This window comes from Cucurbita moschata, unplaced genomic scaffold, assembly GCF_002738365.1.
Source record: "Cucurbita moschata cultivar Rifu unplaced genomic scaffold, Cmos_1.0 Cmo_Scf00080, whole genome shotgun sequence".
Taxonomy (NCBI): Eukaryota; Viridiplantae; Streptophyta; class Magnoliopsida; order Cucurbitales; family Cucurbitaceae; genus Cucurbita; species Cucurbita moschata.
The window spans coordinates 78,408-102,519 of record NW_019268596.1 but is presented as its reverse complement, the minus strand read 5'-3'; the positions used below and the strand labels follow the sequence as shown (position 1 = coordinate 102,519).

Genomic DNA, 24,112 nt, shown 5'->3' with positions numbered 1-24,112 from the left:
CTGCGTTCAATTTAACTCCATTTTATTGTCATCTTGAATGACGTGTAGGATATATTCTTGATTTACCTTGATATTTCATATTAGTTAAGTTTTTTGCAAAATCACAATTAGACAACAACAACGATGAACTTGGGTTTGTTTATTATTTTAAATAAAATTTCTTTCTCCATCTTATTCCTAATAACTCTGCAACTAAATTCATATTATGCTAAGAAACAAATTTTTTGGGTTGTAGTTTATTCGATAACACTTGCATATTAGAACAATTCAACATTACATGCCTTACTTACAAGTAAAATACTAGACCATCAACTTTTTATTTTATAGTCCAACAATCGCTCAAGAAAATAGATTTCAAATTTGAGAGAAAAAAATATATTGAGTAGGAGTTAAAAATGTTGCATTCTTTTTAGAAAGGGTATTTGGTCTAGTGGTATGATTTTCGCTTAGGGTGCAAGAGGTCCCGAGTTCAATTCTTAGAATGCCCCAATGTTCATTTCTCACAAGATGGCCTTAGAGAAAGCAGAGAAAAATACAAACTAGTGTGCTTTTTTTTAATATCATTTACTTGTGTACTCCACGATATATGTCTCAAATGGAACTATCAAACTAAAACTTACACTAGAAAATAACTTCTATTCTTTTTTCTTCTCTCTATAGTATGTAATTATTCTTTAACCCTATGTAATTTTCTTTTTTCTTCTCCCTATAGTATGTAATTATTCTTTAACCCTATCTAATTTTCTTTTTTCTTCTCTCTATAGTAATTATCGCAAACCCTATGTAAATAATTTAACAGTTCTTCTCTCTATAGTAATTATCGCAAACCCTATGTAAATAATTTAATAGCAGTCGAGATCTAAAAGATATAATAATAATTGCTCATGGATTTCATTAACAAAGAAAATAAATGAAATAATGATGATACATTCCATAAACAACTTAATATATAGTCCATAATAAGGGCATTTGGTCTAGTGGTATGATTCTTGCTTTGGGTGCAAGAGGTCTTGAGTTTGATTCTCGGAATGCCCCTTCAAAAGAAAAAAAGGACAATTTTGAAACTTCAAAGAGCATTACACAAATTGTTCTAGGAACTTTTCAGTCAAATAGGTCATCTGTTGTCACATTCTTTTTCAGGAAGATACGCCAAAATAACCGAAGAAGAAGTTTCAGAGAGCCATAGTTCGAATCCTGTCATCTTGATGTGGTATTATTCTCAGGGCCGAAGTGCAAAGCCCCATAGCCTATCCGTGGTCAAGAAGGCAGGCGAACCGCGCACACTAGATCTTCTTTTCTATCACAATTGTCATTCTTTTGTCTTTTGTAACCCCTTACCTTATCAGTCATCAGGCAGGTTTTTGGTATCATATATCGAGATAATTATTATGAAAAAGCTATTCCACTAGTGTGACTTAGATACCCTTTCTTTGTGGTATCAGTCATGCTATTTGAATAGCCTGAAGTCATCATAGCCTCTCCACTAGTTCCGAAGACTCCTTTGGCATCAATGTGCTCCAATGAAAGAGATCAGACCCTTTCCTGAACTAAAACTAGGCACAAAACGCCGAGGAGAAAGTCGAAAGCGAGCTCTTTTCCTGTATACGCAATCTCTAAACCAAATTAGCTCACAGACTGTGATAAGCGCCTACAATGTTGGAATTTGCAAAGCTAGAGGTCCTTCTAGAATCCTTGCAAAACGCTCACAGAGAAAGCTAACTTAACGGATTGATTCCAACCAAAAGCTGGTTAGAAGATGAATTACTCTTAGATCGAACTTGGAATCTATGATGGTCACTCTTAGATACCAAGACAATTCACTCCAGAATTAGCTTGATCAAAACTAATTCAATGAATCGGTTTAAACATCAAACCTAAAGCAAGGTTTGAAAAAGAATAACACCAAAAGGGTATCCAGAAAATAGTTTTTTATGTATTCAACAAAATCCTCTCAAACATGAGTATTACATGCCTTAAATAGGTCTAAAAGGTAACCCTAACATAATATGGTTCAGCCACCCATCACTAATAAATGCTAATAAATGCTATTAAATACAAATTGAAGAATAGAAGGCAATTCATACAAACTATTAATAAATGCTATTAAATATAAATTGAAGAAACTAAGGCATTAATAAATTTCCTTAATTGGTAATTTAACTACCAAAGGCAAGTCTTCTAATTACTTTCCAATATCAGCCACTCCATTATTTTCTTGATTTGATTCTTGAATCTTCTTTGTATTGCTTCTTGTAATTGCTCGTTCGGGTACATGGAAGTGATTAGTTGTTGGATTCATATCAGACTGTCTCCTCAACCCTGGCAAGTATGAGTGCTTGGTAAGAGAGAATGTCGAATGAGAAAGACATTCGATTACGACAACATTCGCAACTACAAAAGTGCACTAAACCTAGTAGAGATCTTCGACCTAACGATAATGGAACTTCAAGCACATTTAATCAATCCGCTTTGTACCTTATTGTTGACCGAATCAGATGCACGGCAGGCCTCTCTCAGTCACCCGGAAACGAAAGGAAGATCAGATCTGAAGTTTACGAATCGAAGAGAAAATGGATCTGAGTTCTACACGCTTTCATTTTCAAAAGCTTCGCTTGCCTACGGTACTTTATTTAGGATGTGCAACAATATGGTCATCTCTCAGCTGTGTATAGAGAATTCCTTGATCATTTCCTTGGTGGATAACACAAATAAAATCGCTTCCCTGACCGCCCATCTTATGAGTCCATTCTTGTCTTGTCACAATCCTAGAACTGTATTCTTTCTAGGAACTTTTCAGTCAAATAGGTCATCTGTTGTCACAATCCTTTTAAGGAAGATGCGCCGAAATAACCGATGAAGTAGTTTTAGAGAGCCATAGATTCGAATCCTATCACCTTGATGTGGTATTCTCAGGGGCCGAAGTGCAAAGCCCCGTAGTCCATCCGTGGTTAGGAAGGCAGGCATGTTGTCATGAGAATAAATTCAATTCAAGTTGGTTGGAGCATGTTCGGAACCTAAAACTCATGCTAGTTATTATGCGTTCAAATGATTACGTTAGAAACATACAAGATTGAGAACCAACGAACCAACAAAATTACCTCAAGCGGAGGTCATGTTCATGAAGCCTTGGAAGGCATGAAGCGGAGCAAGTTCGGAATAACTCAAGAATAATACATTACCAACTATTTTCTTTAAGGTCTATTTTATATGACATGAGAATAAATTCAATTGAAGTTGGTTGGAGCAAGTTCGGAACCTAAAACTCATGCTAGTTATTATGGGTTCAAATGATTACATTAGAAACATACAAGATTGAGAACCGACGAGCCAACAACAATACCTCAAGCAGAGGTCATGTTCATGAAGCCTTTGAAGGCATTGGAAGACATGAAGCGGAGCAAGTTCGGTCATGTTCATGAAGCTTTGGAAGGCATTGGAAGGCATGAAGCGGAGCAAGTTCGAAATAACTCAAGAATGTTACACCTTATGCCTCAAGAAAATTTGTGTTTTCGCATCAAATGCTAGGTAACACCCTTTTGTTTTAAAATGTCTTGTGTTGTCGTTCCCTATTCTGTGTTTTCGCATCAAGGTCATTTCATAAAGGTCCTACCAAGAGTTGTACCCAAGTGCTAACCACTCCACCATAGAATCCCTTATAAAAATTTATTTTGGAATAATTTTCCTATTTTATGCAGATTCCACAAGAAGAGAGATCCTATCACGAGTCAAACAAGTTATTGGATTCAAAGTTCTAGAGATGTTTTATCTAACTCGTTGTGATCTTGAGCACATTTAGAGTAGTTGCAGAAGTAACCCTCCAGTGTTGATTGAAGCTCATGGAGAACACGTAATTTTATATATTTCTTATAGTTAATTTATATATTGTTGTATATTACAAACAAATTAAAATAATACTTTACATCCCAGTCTTTCTTTCTTCCGTGCAAAACTTAACATGAAAACTATATTATTTCAATATTCACTCGAGAAACAAGGGGTGAAAACTATATTATTTCAAACCCTCCATTATTGCTTCTACTTTGCGTGAAAATGCTTCCACTAAATCATGTTGCTAACTAGGTTGTTTGGTTCGGTTCAATTCTTGGGTCCACTAAATTGAATCGACCTAGCTCAATTAAACTCTTGATAATATAAAAATCATAAGTTTCTTAAATTAAGTTAACTTAAAAGTTTTAACCCCTGATTTTTTTTAGAATGTTTAGCTTTGTTTCTAGTTGATCTCTAAATGCTTAGAAGTATCTAATAAGACTTCTATTTAAGGAACTTTTCTCTATAAAAGAGGTAAGACTTCAGGTTTATTATTAAGGAATTTCAAATGAGTGATTTGATATATCATAGAGGACAAAAGTATTTATTTGTTTCAAATATCTTATGTTCACCATTCTGTTTTGTCAAGTATTTTGAATATTATTATTGTGAATTACTAATGGCATTAGATTGAATCTCATTAATAAAAATATCCCAAAACTCAGGTAAAGATGACATCAAAATTAATACTTTAATTTCATCTTCAAAATTTATTTCCACTTGACTCAGTTCACTAGTAATCATAATAGTCACCTGTGCATAAATATTTACAACCTTAAAAGGTAAAAATTATAAGGAGTACAAGAGAAGAGTGCTTAAAATAGTTTCAAAATACAGAAAAAAAATAGTAGGAATTGGTCAAAGTCAACATCCATTGATCACTTATGGCACAACACAGATGAGGGTAACATTTTTTTATTTCTCTACTATTTAGGCCCTTTGGTTTATTGGCTTTACAAGATGGAGACATGAAGTTTTCTATGTTTGAAATAAATTTGGTTTGATTGTTTTCGAGTTAGCATTGGTATCATCAAAACTTATTTATTTCTTTGAAATGTTTGAGTTTACAATTTACATGTTTTCATTTTTCTACTTTGTCTGCCAGAATTTAGAAATGAAGCAAAATTAGTCTGAGGGTTTTAGGCAGATTGTTATAATTCTAATTTTTAATTAAAAAAAAAATTAGTCTCGTTGTCACGCTTAAAACTACCCTATAGGTATAATTGACCTATTATCTGTTGGCTTTTTTGCCTTAATCTTTTGATGATAACAAACCTACCTTCAATTATTAACAATTCTCAGTATTTTTGTCCACAGTGTAAGGTTGGGAACAACGATTTCAACGTCTTTTTTGGTTCACTCAAATTAGAGATGAAACGAAGAAGTTCCAGTCAAAATAAATACTCGACGTGATGATGTGGTGGCAAAATTGACATCATGGACCAATCAAATTCAAAACAAAATACCTGACGTGATGATATGGTGACAAAATTGATGATGTGGTGACAAAATTGATATCATGGACCAGCGGCAAAATTGACATCATAGACCAATCGAAGTATGACATTTATAAATTTGGTAGAGTAACAAATGGTGGAGTTTTCAATTACATTTATAAAAGTTTTCCATTACTCTTAAATTATAAAATCATTTCAATTATATTTATAAAGATTTCATTTACATTTATAAAAGAAGTTATAAAGATTTCATTTTCCGTTACCTTTTAAATGGAAAGAAATTATAGAGATTTCATTTACATTTATGAAAATTAGTGGTTTCTTTTAAATAAAAAAAAAATTACAGTAATTTCATTTATGAAAACGAGTTATTACTTTTAAATAGAAAGAAATTATAACCATTTCATTTAGTTTTCATAAAGATAATTATTTGAGTTACAAAATCATTCCAATGATAAGGATTTCATTTAGATTTATAAAACTTTTAATTATTTTTAAAATGTCACCGTTTTTATTAACCTTTTTTATAGTATTACATTTAAATATGTTATATATATATATAATAAAAATGAATTTAAAATGTTTTTAATATTTATTTTAAATAATATATATATATTTAAATGATGGTCTATAATTTTTTACGATAAATTTAAAAATAAATAAATATTATTTTTCGTGGTCCACGTTTTAGTAATGTGTATCAATTCCTATTTTTACAACTTGATCGATATTTAAACTCATCGCGTCTTAGTATTTTTCACAACACAACCCACAGAACCTCTATCTAATTTTTTTTTAAAAAAGCCTCTATTGTTGATCTCTCCGAAGCTTCCAATTCTATTTTTTTATCGAGAGATGCCTATTATTTGAAAGTGTTGTGGTGTGTTTCTATAAGATTTCAGATAATTGTACTGGTTTGATCCTAAGTCGTGGAAAGGATTGAGTTTGCTCTTGAACTCGTAAAAAGAGCGGTGTATCGGTTTGATTCTGAGCCGTGGAAAGGATTGAGTTTGCTCTTGAACTCGTAAAAAGAGCAGTGTACCGGTTTGGTCCTGAGCCGTGGAAAGGATTGAGTTTGCTCTTGAACTCATAAAAATAGCGGTGTACTGGTTTGATCCTGAGTCGTGGAAAGGATTGAGTTTTCTCTTGAACTCGTAAAAAGAGCGGTGTACTGGTTTGATCTTGATCCGTGGAAAGGATTGAGTTTACTCTTGCACTCGTAAAAAGAGTGATGTAGCGGTTGGGCTCTGATCCGAGGAAAGAGTCAGAAAATTTTATTCAAAATCCGAAGAAGTGCTTGTGGAGTGGAGTAGGTCGAGTTTGACTGAACCACTATAAAACTATTATATTTTCTAACCTTTTCCTATTTAAGTTCTAAATTATTGTTAAGTTTTATTGCATGGTATCAAGTTTTTGATTGTTATTAAAACAAAAATTAATAATTACATTGTTGAAACCCTATTCACACCCCCGTAGGGTTGTCATATCGATCCAACATTATCCTTCCACCAATAGGAGCAAAAGGCAACGTTACTATGTGAAACTAGTTTCATGACATTCATTCAACAATAAGGGTATTAGCATGCATTTGGAAATGAACCTATATTTAAAAAATTTAGATAAAATAGAAAAGAATTGTTATCTCAAAGACAATGATACTATGGGAAACTAGCCTCAAGATGCTTCCTTAACTCCTAGGGGCGGTAAACCAACGGTTCCTTCACCCAAGACTCATGGCCCAACTCCCAACATGGAAGGGATAATCTAGAGAATCATTCCAAGAACCCTAACGGATGGGTTACAAACTCAGATTATCAAGCTCGACAACAAACAATGTTGCCGGCAAACTTAGGAAGACTACATGAAATTACCAATATATCAATGTAGGATTTTTTAATTTACCGTTTTTAAAAATGTTAAATTATGTAAAATTACTGGCAAAGAAGAATGTTTTAGAGAGCTCTTCCTTTTTATTTAAGATTTTGATATTTAAGAAAAGAGAAAACGAATAAAAGTAGGAGACATTTTATAGATTTAAGAGGAGTAAGTGAAAATAAAAAGGGAGTCATGAAAAGAGAAAGTGACCCTACCGAATAGGCTATAGATCAATTTTGTATAAATTGGTGGATTACCTATCGGGAATTAAACACAGGTTGTTAGATTCAAAGTTGAAAGTGCTAACCACTACACAATAAAACCACTTGTTAAACTTTATTTTGGCAGGGATTTTGATAAGTGCCAACAACGCTGGATTTTGCAAAGCTAGAGGTCGTAGTATGCTTACAAACTTTCGCAGGGTGTTTTCAACTTCTTTTACAGGTAATTGAACTTTTTAGAACATGCAAATGATTGGTTGGATTCGTATTAATTTGAGAAAACAGAGGAGAGAAGAGAGACTTTGTTAGAAACTCTCCCATAGGTAATCTCCCAAGGTGTTTTCAATTTCTTTTATAGGTAGAATTTTAAAATCAAACCACAACAAAATTTACTTCTATCTAGCAAAATTATTTTTTTTTTTGTTTAAAACAAGATTATTCCCTTCTTTTTCTAAAACTAAATTTGACTCTGGAATAGATTTTAATAGTTTTGTTAATTAAATTTTCTTTAAAATTTTTGTACATAGAGTACAATGGAAATAATACTTTTTTTTTTTTTTTACAATTTTGTAATTTGTATGGTATTATTCGAGGCTTTTAATGAAATATGATAATTGATTCTCTGTCCTCTTTGTCAATTTTAGATACCTCCATATTCGATATTTGATGCGTCACGTTTCATTATGAGATCTGCCCTTGGGTCAATAAGACTTAAGCAGAGAGTTTATTTGACTAATGATTTTATTTTATTTTTTGTTGTAGAGATATCCCTTACAAATCAAGACTTTTATTATTTTGAAGACACTCATCAAGACATTTGTAAATGTGCCTGATATCTTGAAGGATATAAGACACGTACTTGAGAGAACCTAAAATTTTTTTGAAGTTGGCTTTTCTAGGATACGTCATCACCAAAGTTTGAGACAAAGACCATTGGATGGGTTTTAATAAGGCTCAAGTTTGATATTATTTGATTTTGGGTATGGACACAACTAGCTGATTTCTTTTGATTACATTAATGAATATATGTAGATGTTTAAAGTGTTGATCTTAATAGTTCAATTTCAACAAGTGAGGTTGAGGTCATTCAAATGGTTAATGTGATAATTCGGTCAATATCAAGGTCTCTTTCGTTGAACGCCATCATCGCTGAGATGACTGAGATGAGCACAAGAGTGAGTTTGACAAGGAGGGTCGTAGAGAATGACACCCCAAGCCAAGCTCAGTTTGGGCTTAACAAACTGAAAATCCAAAAACACAAACCCTTAACTAGGAACCAGGATGCTAAGGAATTAAAAAACTTTATTTTTGACGTTGAACAATACTTGAAGGTTACAGGAACTTGCTGATAGGACCTAAGAGTTACATTGGCCACAATGCATCTCATGGACGGTGGCGCTCGAAGGTGGATGATATAAAAAATAGGTCATGCACCATAAACTCATGGGAAGACCGTTGATGGAATCGATGCAATCGACGCTCCCCTTGATTGGTTGCCAATTAAAGACCTGACGTTTGATGTTGACTCTTTTGAAGAAAAAACCACACAATCGAACACCTCAAAATGTCGCGGTAGCTCTAAGAACTCTATCATACGACCTGAGAGTTGAGGGCTACAGGAACTTTCTCATACGACCTGAGAGTTACGTTAGCCGCAATGCATCTCATGGACGATGCAAAACTATGGTAGTGCTCGAAGGTGAATGGTATAAAAAATGGGTCATGCACCATAAACTCATCGGAAGATCGTTGATCGAATCGATGCAATCGATGCTCCCCTGGATGGGTTGCCAATCAAAGACCCAACATTTGATATTGACTCTTTTGAAGAAAGAGCCACACAATCTCACAGCTTTAAACGTTGCGGTAGCCCTGACTAGGGAAGGACGTGTCGAAGAGTTAGACATTAAAAAAAAGATTATGCTAAAACTCTTCAGCGATCTGACTAAAGACTTCAGGGCATCTACACCAAAAATCCATTGTTGTCCAGCAGTCAAGATTTATAGCTTTTACCCAGGAGACCCGAGTTCGATTCTCGGCAATGGAATATTATTTTCTTATTTCATTTTATTTTACAGTTTCTATCTTAGACTAAAAAGACTTTTATGAACTTTGTACCTTTGTTAGAGTTATGTTATAGATATTTTGTTCAATTTCAAATGGTTAATGCGATAATCCAGTTGTTTTCGAGGTCTCTCTTGTTGAACGACATCATGGTTGAGATGAGCAAGTGATTCAAATGGTTAATGCGATAATCTAGTCGTTTTCTAGGTCTCTCTTGTTGAACGGCGTCATGGTTGAGATGAGCAGGTGATTCAAATAGTTAATGCGATAATCCAGTCGTTTTCGAGGTCTCTCTTGTTGAATGACATCATGGTTGAGATGAGCACTTGAGTGAGTTTAACAAGTTTGGCTGTAGAGAACCACACCTAAAGCCAAGTTCATGTGGGCTTAACAAACTTAAAATCCAAGAACACAACCCCTTAAATGGAAACCGGGATGCTAAGGAATTAATAAGCTTTATTTTTTACGTAGAACATTACTTGAAGGTTACACGAACTTGATCATAGGACCTAAGAGTTACGTTGGTCGCAATGCATCTCACGGACGATGCAAAACTATGGTGGCGCTCGAAGGTGAATGGTATAAAAAATGGGTCATGCACCATAAACTCATGGGAAGACTGTTGATGGAATCGATGCAATCGACGCTCCTTTGGATGGGTTGCCAATCAAAGACCTGATGTTTGATGTTTACCTTTTTTAAGAAAGAGTCACACGATCGAATAGCTCAAAACGTCGCGGTAATTCTGAGAACTCTATCACACACATGAAAGGAGGTGTCAAAGAGTTAGACATTACCCAAAACATCATAGTAAAACCCTTGAGCGATTAGACAAAAGACTTTAGGACAACTACACAAAAAATTCATTTTGTCCAACGGTTTGGATATTTGGCTTTCACCTAGGAGATTTTAGTTTGATTCTCTCAAATTGAATATTATTTTCTTATTTCTTTTTATTTTATAGTTTCATCTTTTGTCACCAATTATATTTAAACTTTTCCTCATTTTGAGAGGTACTTTAATGGTCAAGTTCAATAGTATCTTAGATTAAAAACTTTTATGAACATCGTACCTATGTTAGTGTTATGTTATAGATATTTGTTTCAATTTCAACAAGTGGTGTTGAGGTAATTCAAATGGTTAATGCGATAATTCGGCTATTTTCGAGGTCTCTCTTGTTGAACGCCATCATGGTTGAGATGAGTCAATGGTATTTTAGATTAAAAAGACTTTTATGAACTTCGTACCTTTGTTAGTGTTACTTTGTACCTTTGTTAGTGTTATGTTATAGACTTTTATGAACTTTGTACCTTTGTTAGTGAGTTTGCCAACAGGTGCAGTGAACGTGGAGAGATTAAACACGTGACATTGAAATCTTTAGTTTGACACTCTCCCAACTAAACACTGATTCATTATATTTTAAAAAAGAAATAATAATCGACTAAACTATAAGGTGCAATGAATGCAAATCAAACACAAGACCTTCCAATATTCAATCTAAAATTATGCTATGTGACCCAAGTGCGGTGAACGTGGATCGAACACGTGACCTTCAGATCTTCAGTCTGACGCTCTCCCAACTGAGCTATCCCCACAATCATTAGAAATGAAAATTCATCAGTAAATATATTTTCGCTGATTCATTGAGGTTTTAAAAAGAAATAATGACTAATTTTTTTATTGAATAGTCAAGTTATGCAAATAGAAACAAGTGCGGTGAACGTGGAGATCGAACACATGACCTTCAAATATTAAATCTGACGCTCACCAAACTGAGCTATCCCCGCTAACATTAAAAATGAAAGTTTTTAAGTAAAGGTATTTCGGCTAATTAATTGAAATTTTAGAAAGAAATGATCACTAATTTTAAATTGAATAGTCAAATTGTGCATGCATGGTTCACGTGGATCGAACACGAGACCTTCAAATCTTCAGTCTGACGCTCTCCCAACAGATGGTCAAACATTGGGTACGCTTCAAATCTTCAAATCTTCGCTTCTGTTAAATTCAACAAAAGGCATTGGGTACGCAGTTATAGTATGACATTCCACCCATAAACAGATGGTCAAACATTGGGTACGCTTCAAATCTTCAAATCTTCGCTTCTGTTAAATTCAACAAAAGGCATTGGGTACGCAGTTATAGTATGACATTCCACCCATAAACAGATGGTCAAACATTGGGTACGCTTCAAATCTTCAAATCTTCGCTTCTGTTAAATTCAACAAAAGGCATTGGGTACGCAGTTATAGTATGACATTCCACCCATAAACAGATGGTCAAACAGAAATGCTCAAGCAAATATTGGAAGACATATTGAGGGTATATGTGATGGATTTTGTACGAAGTTGGGATAAGTACCTACCCCTTATGAAATTCGCTTATAATAATACTTGCCAAGCCACCATACAAATGGCCACATACGAGGTTCTTTATGGACGAAGATTTTGATCCCCTATCTTTTCGGAAGAAAGGGGGCAAATGACAACTATTGGGCCAAAGCTGGTGCAAATTACCAACACCGCAGTCCAGAAGATTAAAGCTAGGATACAAACCGCACAAAGCCGAGAGAAAAGCTATGAAGACCTAAGGCGCAAGGACATGGAATTGTTGGTAGGGGATCATATATTCCTAAAGGTAGCACCCCATGAGAAGGGTGCTCACGTAGGGTAAAAAGGGGAAGCTAAGCCCTAAGTTTATCTCTCCCTTTGAGATATTAGAAAGAATTAGATCTGTGGCCTATAGAATCGGGCAATGCCCAAACTTGTCTGCAGTACATAATATCTTTCATGTATCCGTACTATGGAAGTATACCCTAGATCGTTCGCACGTACTGGCTCATGAAACTCTCTTCTTGAGAGATGACATAACGTATAAAGAAGTCCCGATTCAAATAATAGCAAGAAAGTCAAATTACTGAGAAACAAGGAAATCTCTCTCGTTAAGGTCCTACGGAAGAATCATAGAGTAGAAGAAGCCACTTGGGAAACAGAAGGCAAATAAGAACCTTTTGTACCCTGACCTATTTTAGAATAAGCACTTTCGATGAGCGAAAGTTTTCAAAGGAGAGGAGAATATGAAACACTCAAGGTCTCCAATAAGAGACAGTGTATAATCCCTACTAGGTTGTATCTAGAAGCAAAGAAAACATTAAGAAAATGGTACTTTTTCTAATTTTTATAAACTTCCCGAATCCTTAAATTTTTTATAGAATAAGAATTACAAGGTGCTTAAAAAAGGAAGGATCCGATCGGAGAAGACTTTTCTAGCAGAAGATTCAGAAAAATCAAGAATGAAATTATAGAAATTCTAGACGTTTCAATGGTAGTGGAAAATCCGTCTATAAATTATGAATTAGGGTAGACTATTAGGGGCAAGAAGCAATCTTAATAGAGTACCCAATAGAGAGATACAAGTTTTTTCTTTTGGGGTATCGTGTTCATGGGTTTACCTCGAATTTGAGAACTATAGTCCACTGTTCATTTCCAGACTTGTTTCTGCACCTTCTAAATAAGTTTACCCATAAGTTTGGTGAAGGAAAGAGGTCCTCAAAGTGATAGTAGGTTTTCACACGAATTAGTCCATGTTAGGTTACCCTCTAATGTTTTCCTAAGCTAAAACCTCAACTCCTAAAGCCTAACCCATGACCTTATGTATAAACCTAGGTTCATCAATAATCCATGTACCAAGTACCTAGAACTATGTAAATAACATGCCAAATAAGTTGCTAGGATCCATATCCAGAAGTAACCATTATCTGACGATGTGTTCTAAAAGGCCCCTATTCCTCTGTAGGTAGGATGTCCTACAATATGTATCATGAGCTGGATGTTATGATAGGTCTACCTTTCCCATCAGCTAAACGAGATGTCTTGCACAACGATTTACCAGTAGGATTACATGATTATGACGACACCATTCATGTGTTCAAGGCGAGAAAATTGAAGGTTATTTTAGGGGAAGGTTTTCAGGATCAGTATATGATACATGAAACGATGACCTCTAAGTTCTAAGATCCTGAAAACATAACAAGAAGTAATATCCTAGCTTAAGGTCGCGATTAAGAACCTACTAGTAGGCTAATTACTAAGTTTTACTCACTCCATGTTTATTATTTTTTTTCAAGTAACTAAGAGTTGGTCGTGGATGAGAGTGGACTTTGGAGGGTGGGCCATGAACTAACTTCTATTTTAATCTAGTATTTTTTATTCTTCTTTTGAGTCTGCTTCTTATTTTTTGTTTGTAACGAATATGTATATTTAACACCCAAAAAATGAAGAAAATTAGCTCCCATAAGAGTAAGCCACTCATGAAAGACCCAAAGGATAGAAAGGAAAAAAAAATTGAAGGATTAAGCAAGAACAAAGGACTTAGTCAAGTCACTCACCCTAACAAGTGATTTCAAGGAGTTAAAGGCCTCTTGAAAAGGATGGGAAAGGAAAAAGTAAATGAAAAGGGGAAAAAAGTCATTTGATCAATTATCAAGAATCTTTCCGGATTTGTAATTCCTTATGTAGAAGGAATCTCAAGATTCAAAATAAGTGAAAAATGATAAAAAAAAAAAGGGATGAGGAATTTGTAGAAAAATTATGGATTTTTCGAGAAAAATAATAATAAAATATTCGAAAAGTGGCAAATTACCAAAATACCCCTAGAAGAATGGACAATTACATAAATGCCACTATATTTAGAATCAGAGCATCTACCGTGACAATCCGAGCAAAATCCTTCGAACTCAAATTTCAACCATCGGATCTTATCCAAACTTTGATATGATCTAGAACGAACACGCACGGATCATCACATCCAACGACTAGTATTCAAAGCAAAGGTCGGTAAGGATATGATCGGAGTTAATATCTCTGAAAAATTATCCAGAAAGTTCGATCTCTTAATAACGAAGATTTTAGAGCTCTCAATGTCGGTTTAAGCTCCTCCTATACAGTCTTAAGTAACAATATGGAATAAGAATCGAGAAAGGTCGATCCCCCAATCGAAGGCAATAAGCGTTTAGATTGTGGGTCTCCTAGTCTCAGATTTCTTCCAAATTCCAGAGCAATCCTCCACCATTTCTCTTCAAACTTCTAAATAACGAAGAATCTGGAGCTCTCAATGTCTGTTTAAGCTCCTCCTATAAAGTTTGAAGTAGGAGAAACAATACGGAATAAGAATCGAGAAAGGTCGATCCCCCAATCGAAGACAATAAACGTTTAGATTATGGGTCTCCTACTCTAAGATTTCTTCCAAATTCGAGAGCAATCCTCCACCATTTCTCTTCGAACTTATTCCTACCATTTCTCAACAAGATTACCCACAAGTTCTATGAAGGAATAGAGTGCTGAAAGTGCCTAGAAACCATTCCCCAAATTCAATCCGCCATTGAAGAACTTCAAGAAAAACTTGAAAATCCAATCCGAGGATACATGATGATTCGTTGAGCAAGAATGGTTCCAATAAGTTTCTGCACCTCCAAGGAATGATTCCATAGAACACCACGAAGGAAAATAACCTCGAGAGCGTGTCGAATTGATGGAAATAGGTTTCGAAATTAAATTGGGAATAAGAGTTGAATTCCTATCTATGATCTCTTTTCCTTCAAATTAAGGATTCCTCTAGCTTCAGAGGAAGAAGTTGAGTAAACTTGATGAAGGAATCGAGAGATGAAACATCGTAGAAAAAGGTACCCAAGAGATCGAAAATCTGGCGTTTCGAGTGAGTTGCATACCGAGAACAATTTTTGGAAATTAAGGTCTTACACTCAAAGACGTTCCTCCAAATAAATTCCTTTAGCCTGAAGAAAGGATATGGAAGAGGTTCAATGAAGAAATAGGGCCTTGAAACCCCTAGAATCCGCTACCCAATAAGAAATCCTTTATTTTATCTCCAGCGATAAATCAGATTTTGGATGAACTTTGGAAGTGAATATTTTAGGCTACGATCCATGAGAAGGTATCAAATCAAATCCCTAGCCCTTCCTTGTAATACCCATCTTTAAGTTTCACGAAGAAATCGAGGAGAGAAACGCTGTAAATGTGGTTGTACAGGCCGAGTTTCAGATGGCGGTGACGCGAAAAATGCGCATCTGCTTCCTGTTCAGAGGAAGAAAACGATGATATGGCCAGTTCTACTGAACTGTCCAAGTCAACTCAAAATTTGACATTTTCTCGAGTTTTCTCAATTTTAACCTCATTCCAGACCGATTCTCATATAAAATCTTATGGTTTCAGAAACTAGACACAATAAGGAGTACGTGGAAGGAAATTTGAAGTAATTCAGATACTGGAAGCTCAAGAATGGACGTCCCAAATGTCGACGACGAGGCAAGTAGTCACCTTGGACTTTTTGTTAAGAAATACTTCTAGAAATTGCCTGGATTTTCATATGAACCCTAAACCAAGTATGAATTAAGGATATATGTAAGAAAAACCCAAAGAATCGTGAGTTAAAGCCCTGAACCGATCAAATAGCTCAAGATTTAAGTAACGCTAAAATAACCCTCTAATGAGCTCCACTGCATATCAAATTTTAATACTGAGCATATTATATTTTGTTGAGGTTAGATATGAAATTTGGTGGTCATTGGATAAGGATAAGTAGGTAAACGAGGAAATGGTGTAAAATGACCATAATGCCCCTAAGGTAATTTACCTTCGGTTCATGACCTAGATGACCTTCAAATGTTATGAAATTCATCAGTAGATCTTATTTTATGAAATTTTATATGAATCCTTATCCCAAGAAGTTATATAAGGTAATGGTGTTTTGGAGTTATGGAAAACTTCAGTTAGCGAAACGAAGATATGGGAGAAAATGCTCATCACGATCCATATGACCTTTGCCATGAAGCACGTTGTTTATAGTTTTATAGTCAATGTTGCCAATGTTTGCTGCACACAAAAAATGATAGGGATGTTAAATTTTTAAGTCACTTTTGGAAAGTATGGTGGATAAATTAGGTACCAAATTATTGTTTTCAACTACATGTCATCCTCAGACTCACTTGCTAACTGAGGTTGTTAATAAAATATCAGCAACATTGCTTAGGGCTATTATTTATAAGAATATTAAGTCATAAATTGGGTAACAAAATATTGTTTTCAAGTACATGTCATCTTCAGATTAATGAGCAAACTGAGGTGGTTAATAGAACACTAGGAGCATTGCTTAGGGCTATTATTTATAAGAATATTAAGTCTTGGGACGAATGTTTGCCAGTCATTGTTCTCTTTTTGAAGTTGCTTACGGATTTAATCCACTTACGCGTCTTGATTTGCTTTCTATTCATTCTAATATTTTTGTGAGTAAAACAGCCACAAGTAAGGCAAATCGGATCAAAACATTGCATAAAGAGGGGAAGGAGACAATTGAGAAACAAAATTGAGGAAGGACTATTTGGAGCTTCAGAAGTGAATATTTGCACAGTTGAAAGAGCAAATGAAGTTGCAAGCATCATTACATGAGTTGTTAAAAAACTTTATTTATTTTTAATTTCATAAAATTTGTAATGGTAGAATTGTCAAATTGACTTCGTTTTTTTTTTTTTTGGAGATATAAAGGGATCGAGATTAAGTCCCAGCCACTAACTTTTTTTTGTGGGAGACTATAAATACCCACAAATTATTATGTAAAAATCAGATTTCTGATGAATGAAATTGATCTCTCAAGTTGAGAAGTTCCCCTTCGAAATCCGAGCATCACGTGTGAGCCATGCAGTCACGCTTTGACATTGTGTTGTTGAGTGAAATTCTCAACCTTCTACTTATTTTTGGGATTTCTTATCTCTGTATTCATTGTAATTTATTCTGATACAAACAAATTTATTCTTGTAGGGAATGTATTAAGCACATGGATTTATTAATTACGGTGAACTTTTGTATAAAACGAAGTAAACACAAATGGAGTAACATGAGACAGAAGTAAACATAGTAATAAAAAGAAACTACATAAACTTAAAGGAAGTGAATCCCATTTTACAATATAAATATTGTTCAATTGTAGCAAAGTAGTAGTTTTGAAAACTAGCCCTGAAAAATAAATAAATAAAAATATTTTTCAAAAACTTAGTTGGGTGTGAAATTTTGCTTAAAATTCAAATGTTTTCTTTTCTTTTCTTTTCTTTTTATAAAAGGATAAAACACATAATTTTGAAATAAAACAAAAAAACAAAATAGTTATCAAATGGGCCTAATTTTTAACATATCTATCCCAAAGGAATGCATGGGCTCTAGTGGCAATAATAGTAGGTTTTAAAGCACAAAAATATGTGGATAAATTTCATATATTGAGGTTGGATCACATATTGAGGTTGGATAAATTTCATATATTTAGGTGTGGAAAAAATATACACACGGGCAACTAAAAATGATAGATCCACTATAAGGGCATTTGGTCTAGTGGTATAATTTTTTTTTTACAAATTAGGTGGAATGAACAAACAAAAATAATGAGTTTAAAATTACCAAACAAAATATCAATTTTCAAATGGAATGGAGACATAAGACCATTCGAAAAATGAAAAGGACAAAAGAAAAATATTAAATACATTTTCAACTAATGCATTTGGTTGAGAGATATTATGGCCAATATAAGAAAAATATAGCATTATCTAATTTTCATGGACACATATGGATCCTTAGCATACTAAAATGACTGTTATTATTGGTATCAAACCAATAACAATTCATATCAGCTAAATCTTCCGATTGATAATTAGGCCCGAGAAAGAACTTGAATTTATTTTTATATCTATCAACATGTTTCCTACTTTTATCTAAAACTTGATCACGAGTTTTTCTTATTTGCATTGTAAAATTATGTATTTCTATGGATATCACTTCTATTTCTAGAATTGAAACAAAAACATGTGGATAAATTTAAAATATTGAGGCGCATAAAAGATAGATCCACTACAAGGCATTTGGTCTAGTGGTATGATTCTCGCTTCGGGTGCGAGAGGTCTCGAGTTTGATTCTCAAAATGCCCCCAACAATTATATCAAATTGAAGCATGCAATATAATAAGATTTGAAATAGGTTTTTAAAAACCTCGAACCAAGAAGTAATTCATATGGATATTTGGAAAGAAAAAAAAAAGGAAAATAAACAAATAAAGGGAATTTGTGTAGGTAGGATTCTCTTCATATCTTGGAAACTACGAGGATTCCTCTCCTTTCTTAACATAAAAACTTACTTTTTTGGGACTTGGACCATAAACAGTCCTCTACTCTTACTCCTACTCTCTTCTTTAAGAATCAACATAGCATAACCATTCCATAAAGGCCGAGGTAGTCTTATAAAAGAAGATGAGGGTACCACTTTCAAATCATTCCATGAGGACTTGAGAAAGTTTTGTAAAAGAAGATGAGGGTACCACTTTCTATTGCATAATTTCTATGTGAATTGAGAATGAACCATATTCTTTGGAGATAAGATAGAGCCTCGAGCCTAACTTCAAAGGCATTACACAAATTGTTCTATGATATTTTTTCTAGGAACTCTTTGTTATGTTGTCCGCTGCAGGTGTCAGGAAAGGGACACAGATTCTCTATTGCACTGATCTCCCAATAGAAGTTTTACCCAGGTCATCTGTCGTCACAACCCTTTTAAGGAAGATGCGCCCAAATAACCAGTACATTTAAAGAAGTTTCAGAGAGCGAGAAGAGGATTGTGATAGAAGTTGCCTTAGGTAAAACTTCTTTAAATGTCTTAGCCAATCATGACCTCATAATGAGGAGTCTCTTGGACAACAATAACATATGGACAACAAATGTCTTAGCCAATTGTGACGGTCATGATTGCTCAAGGCGTGTCGCCCAAATAATCGGTAAACAATAACATTGCCCAAATAACCGCCTTGGACAACAAATCGTTAACAAGAATGGCTGAGACATGCAACATGCAACCCCAGGCAACACGCCTTGGGCAATCATGACTGTGACATCTGCCCCCACACAATTTATTGGACGAAACTGACTTTAGGTCTCTCGATGTGCTTCCAGCTGATCTCATAATGAGGAGTCTCTTCCAACCTACTAAGTGCTGTTGAAAATCACTTCTCGGTTTGTTGAGTCTTCATGTCTTCTCTATTCGTTCCTACTTTCTTCGCTTGAAACTTTTTTCTTATTTGTATGATGTCATACCACCTGCTTCTGTTTGATGTTTTCTTGGTCGAAGTAATGACGTTTCAAGTTACTAACGTGGACAACAAGGTTAGTCCGCATCCATAAGAGCAATTGGATTCTATATGATGTCTTCATAATCTTATGGATAACTTTAACTAGTCCATAGTATTTTCACACCAGTTTTGGTTCTTGTTGCTTTGAACTCGAAGTTTATTTGAACTTAACTTATATGAACTCTTTATTTTTCTTGAAATTATCGTGGTTGACGCTTCCGACTGACCCTTCTCTTCATCCGTCTAGATGATATTTACGTGTGAACACGTGTTGCTTCAGTGGTTTGTTTCTGTCTCCCTTCTTCAGTATCTGACCATGTTTTTGTCTCTTCTGGTGGGGATAAATCCATTATCTGACCTTGTTTTGCATCGTGGTGTTCATGTAGTGGCAACGAGGTTTCTATTGTGGTTGGCTCACTCGAGCTCCCCTTTTCAATTACAACAGTAGCAGCAAGCGTAGATTCATCATGGCTATGATTCTTTCTCAACTGTAGTATCGACATCATTTTCAACTCTCTTGGTTGATGGATGTTTTTCTGAATGATCATCGGGTTAGACTCCATTACTACTAGACATTTTGCTAGGGGCATGTAAATGACTTTGTGTTTAAGCAGGACGTTCGTTCCTAACACGACGTCGAAGTCATCCATTTCAACTATCACTAAACAATTTGCCTAGTCCAAGGCTCCAGCTTGATTAGAGTTCTCATTGTGACTCTTAAGACAGGCAAAGCTTCCAATTTAACGGCGTTCATTTTTCCTGTATCTTATTGCCAAAGGATGTTAAAATATTTTGCATCGGTCTCCATCATGAGTTGTGGGTGGCTCTAGAGTTGACAATGGCGTTCCTTACTACCTTGTGCTTTACCCAAACCTCGACATACATAATATATATATATTCATTTAACTATAACACATATGGTCCATGAAAGAATTGTAACTCTTATGCTCATTAATATTATAATGGCTACTACCTAAATTATAACCTAAAGTTGATAATTGATGTCCAATTAGCCAACCCTAAATTTGTAATCATTGTGGAGTGATTGAAATTACAATGGAAGTAGTTTAAACTCCTAGTATCTTAAAGGAAGTTGGTCTCTTCTAATAAAACACAAAGTTCTCTTTAATATCATTAATACAATTTTCTAGACATGAAACTAAAACTGCGTTCAATTTAACTCCATTTTATTGTCATCTCGTGTAGGATATATTCTTGATTTACCTTGATATTTCATATTAGTTAAGCTTTTTGCAAAATCACAATTAGACAACAACAACGATGAACTTGGGTCTGTTTATTATTTTAAAGAAAATTTCTTTCTCCATCTTATTCTTAATAACTCTGCAACTAAATTCATATTATGCTAAGAAACAATTTTTTAGGGTTGTAGTTTATTCAACATTACATGCCTTACTTACAAGTAAAATACTAACCATCAACTTTTATTTTATAGTCCAACAACCGCTCAAGAAAATAGATTTCAAACTTGAGAGAAAAAATATATTGAGTAGTAGTTAAAAATGTTCCAATTTTTTTAGAAAGGGCATTTGGTCTAGTGGTATGATTCTCGCTTAGGGTGTGAGAGGTTCCGAGTTCAATTCTCGGAATGCCCCTATGTTCATTTCTCGAAAGATCAGCCTTAGAGAAAGCAATTCATCATCTACTTGTGTACCACACCATATATGTCTTAAATGGAGCTATCAAACTAGAAAATAACTTGTATTGTTTTGTAGTTATCTTAAATGGAGCTATCAAACTAGAAAATAACTTGTATTGTTTTGTAGTTATCGCAAACCCTATGTAAATAATTTAACAGCAGTCGAGATTTAAAAGATATAATAATAATTGCTCATGGATTTCATTAACAAAGAAATAAATGAAATAATGATGATACATTCCATAAGTAACTTAATATATAGTCCATAATAAGGGCATTTGGTCTAGTGGTATGATTCTTGCTTTGGGTGCGAGAGGTCTCGAGTTCGATTCTCGGAATGCCCCTCCAAAAGTAAAAAAGGTCTATCATTTTCGGTGTGAGAGGTCTTCTTAAGTTCAATTCTCAAAATGACCCCAACAATATTTTATCAAAATGAATTATGCAAGATAATATGATTTAAAATGTGGTTTTTAAACATTGAACCAAGAAGATGAGAATAGAGAATGAAACATATTCATGGAGAAATGTATTCTTTCTAAGAACTTTTCAGTCAAATAGGTCATATGTTGTCACAATCCTAATTGTTCTTGTATTCTTTCTAGGAACTTTTTAGTCACCTAGGTAATAGGTCATATGTTGTCACAATCCTAATTGTTCTTGTATTCTTTCTAGGAACTTTTTAGTCATATAGGTCATCTGTTGTCACAATCCTAGAACTGTATTCCTTCTAGGAACTTTTCAGTCAAATAGGTCATCTGTTATCACAATCCTAGAACTGTATTCTTTCTAGGAACTTTTCAGTCAAATAGGTCATCTGTTGTCACAATCCTTTTAAGGAAGATGCACCGAAATAACCGATGAAGAAGTTTCAGAGAGCCATAGGTTTGAATTCTGTCACCTTGATGTGGTATTCTTAGGGGCCGAAGTGCAAAGCCCCGTAGTCTCTCCGTGGTTAGGAAGGCAGGCATGTTGTCCACTGTCGTCACATAGGTCATCTGTCGTCACAATCCTTTTAAGAAATATGCACCCAAATAACCAATGAAGAAGTTTCAGAGATCCATAGGTTCGAATCCTATCACATTGATGTGGTATTCTCAGGGGTCGAAGTGTAAAGCCCCATAGCCTATCCGTGTTCAGGAAGGCAGGCAAACCGCACACACTGAAAAAAAAACGAAGATCTCCTTTTCTATCACACGTAGAATTGTCATTCTGTTGTCTTTTAAAACCCCTTACCTTATCAGTCATTAGGCAGGTTTTTGGTATCATATAACGAGATAATTATTATGAAAAAGCTATTCCACTAGTGTGACTTAGATACCCTTTCTTTGTGGTATCGGTCATGCTATTTGAATAGCCTGAAGTCATCATAGCCTCTCCACCGGTTCCGAATACTCCTTCGGCATCAATGTGCTCCAATGAAAGAGATCAGACCCTTTCCTGAACTAGAACCGGGCACAAAACGCCGAGGATAAAGTTGAAAGCGAGCTCCTTTCGCGTATACGCAATCTCGAAACCCAATTAGCTCACGGACTGTCTCCTCAACCCTGGCGAGTATGAGTGCATGGTAAGAGAGAATGTCGAAAGAGAAAGACATTCGATTACGACAACATTCCAACTACCAAAGTGCACTAAACCTAGTAGAGATCTTCGACCTAACGATAATGGAACTTCAAGCCCATTTAATCAATCCGCTTTGTACTTTATTGTTGACCAAATCGGATGCACGCCAAGCCTAAATTCTCTCTTAGTCACCCGAAAACGAAAGTTAGATCAGATCCAAAGTTTACGAATCGAAGAGAAAATGGATATGAGTTCTACACGCTTTCATTTTCAAAAGCTTCACTTGCCTACGGTACTTTATTCAGGATGTGCAACAATACGATCATCTCTCAGCCGTGTATAGAGAATTCCTTGATCATTTCCTTGGCGTATAACACAAATGAAGTCGCTTCTCTGACCGCCCATCATATGAGTCCATTCTTGTCTTGTTGGTTTGTTGTACTATTCTATACCTCTCTCAATTGATAGAAAGATGTACGGGAGCTGGGAGGGCCTATCGTGAGGGAACTTTCCTTTTCACGGTAGGCAAAGGTAAAGTGGGAGTTGCATATGTCCAAAGTGATCAAGGCAGAGCGACTCCTTCTTTAAAAGATGTTGGTTTTATCGAAACTGTTAGATTCTCTTTCGTTAAAGAAAAAGTAGTAGCTCTTGGTTTGGCCAAGGTCGATTCGTATGGCAATGCGGACTCGATTCAGGATGAGGATTCCGCTTTTCATACTGCTGTTATGAGCCGAAAGATCTGGTAAGCTATCTCGCTAAACAAAAGAAAAAAGCACGTACGCGTTGACCTTGTTACAAGGGGCGAGGGCCAGCCAAAGAAGGTCAGTCGGACTAGGTTAGGACCCTTGATCCGATTCAGCTAAGTTCTTCCATGCGAGAATGCATGCGTATTGGTATCCTCTTTAGGACTGGTTGCTTCCTCTTTTTGTTTATATGTTTGGAGAAACCTCCTAAGCCCATCTTTCTTATCAGGTGTGATTCAATCTTTCAGCGCAAACTTTCCTATCGTCCGACGAAAAAGGTAGGAGTACGACTACCTTTTCCTTTTCTTACTCTAGCCAAGGGATCATTCAGTTTCTACCAAAAAGTTCGCTATCTATTAGTTGCCGTAATCGAATGTATTTCTCATTTCATGTTAGCTCCTCCAAGAACTTTCTGATCCGTAGTAGATGAAACCTTGGTCGGACTTATAGCATTGCCTGGTGAGCTCGCCGTTGAGGGTTGGCCATATAGGAGATCGAGCAGCCTTTCTTTCCCTACCTGGTATGCTTTCC

General features: G+C 35.2%; 4 non-coding genes across 4 annotated transcripts; 3 read left to right on the top strand and 1 right to left on the bottom strand.

The window, feature by feature from the left end:
• The first annotated feature begins 963 nt into the window (after positions 1 to 963).
• Positions 964 to 1,035, top strand: TRNAP-UGG. Its single transcript has one exon. It is a non-coding gene; the product is annotated as a tRNA-Pro (tRNA).
• Positions 1,036 to 10,967: 9,932 nt separating this feature from the next.
• On the bottom strand, positions 10,968 to 11,040 carry TRNAF-GAA. Its single transcript has one exon. It is a non-coding gene; the product is annotated as a tRNA-Phe (tRNA).
• Positions 11,041 to 21,162: 10,122 nt separating this feature from the next.
• Positions 21,163 to 21,234, top strand: TRNAP-AGG. Its single transcript has one exon. It is a non-coding gene; the product is annotated as a tRNA-Pro (tRNA).
• A 316-nt stretch (positions 21,235 to 21,550) lies between these two features.
• On the top strand, positions 21,551 to 21,622 carry TRNAP-UGG. Its single transcript has one exon. It is a non-coding gene; the product is annotated as a tRNA-Pro (tRNA).
• The last annotated feature ends 2,490 nt before the right edge of the window (positions 21,623 to 24,112 follow it).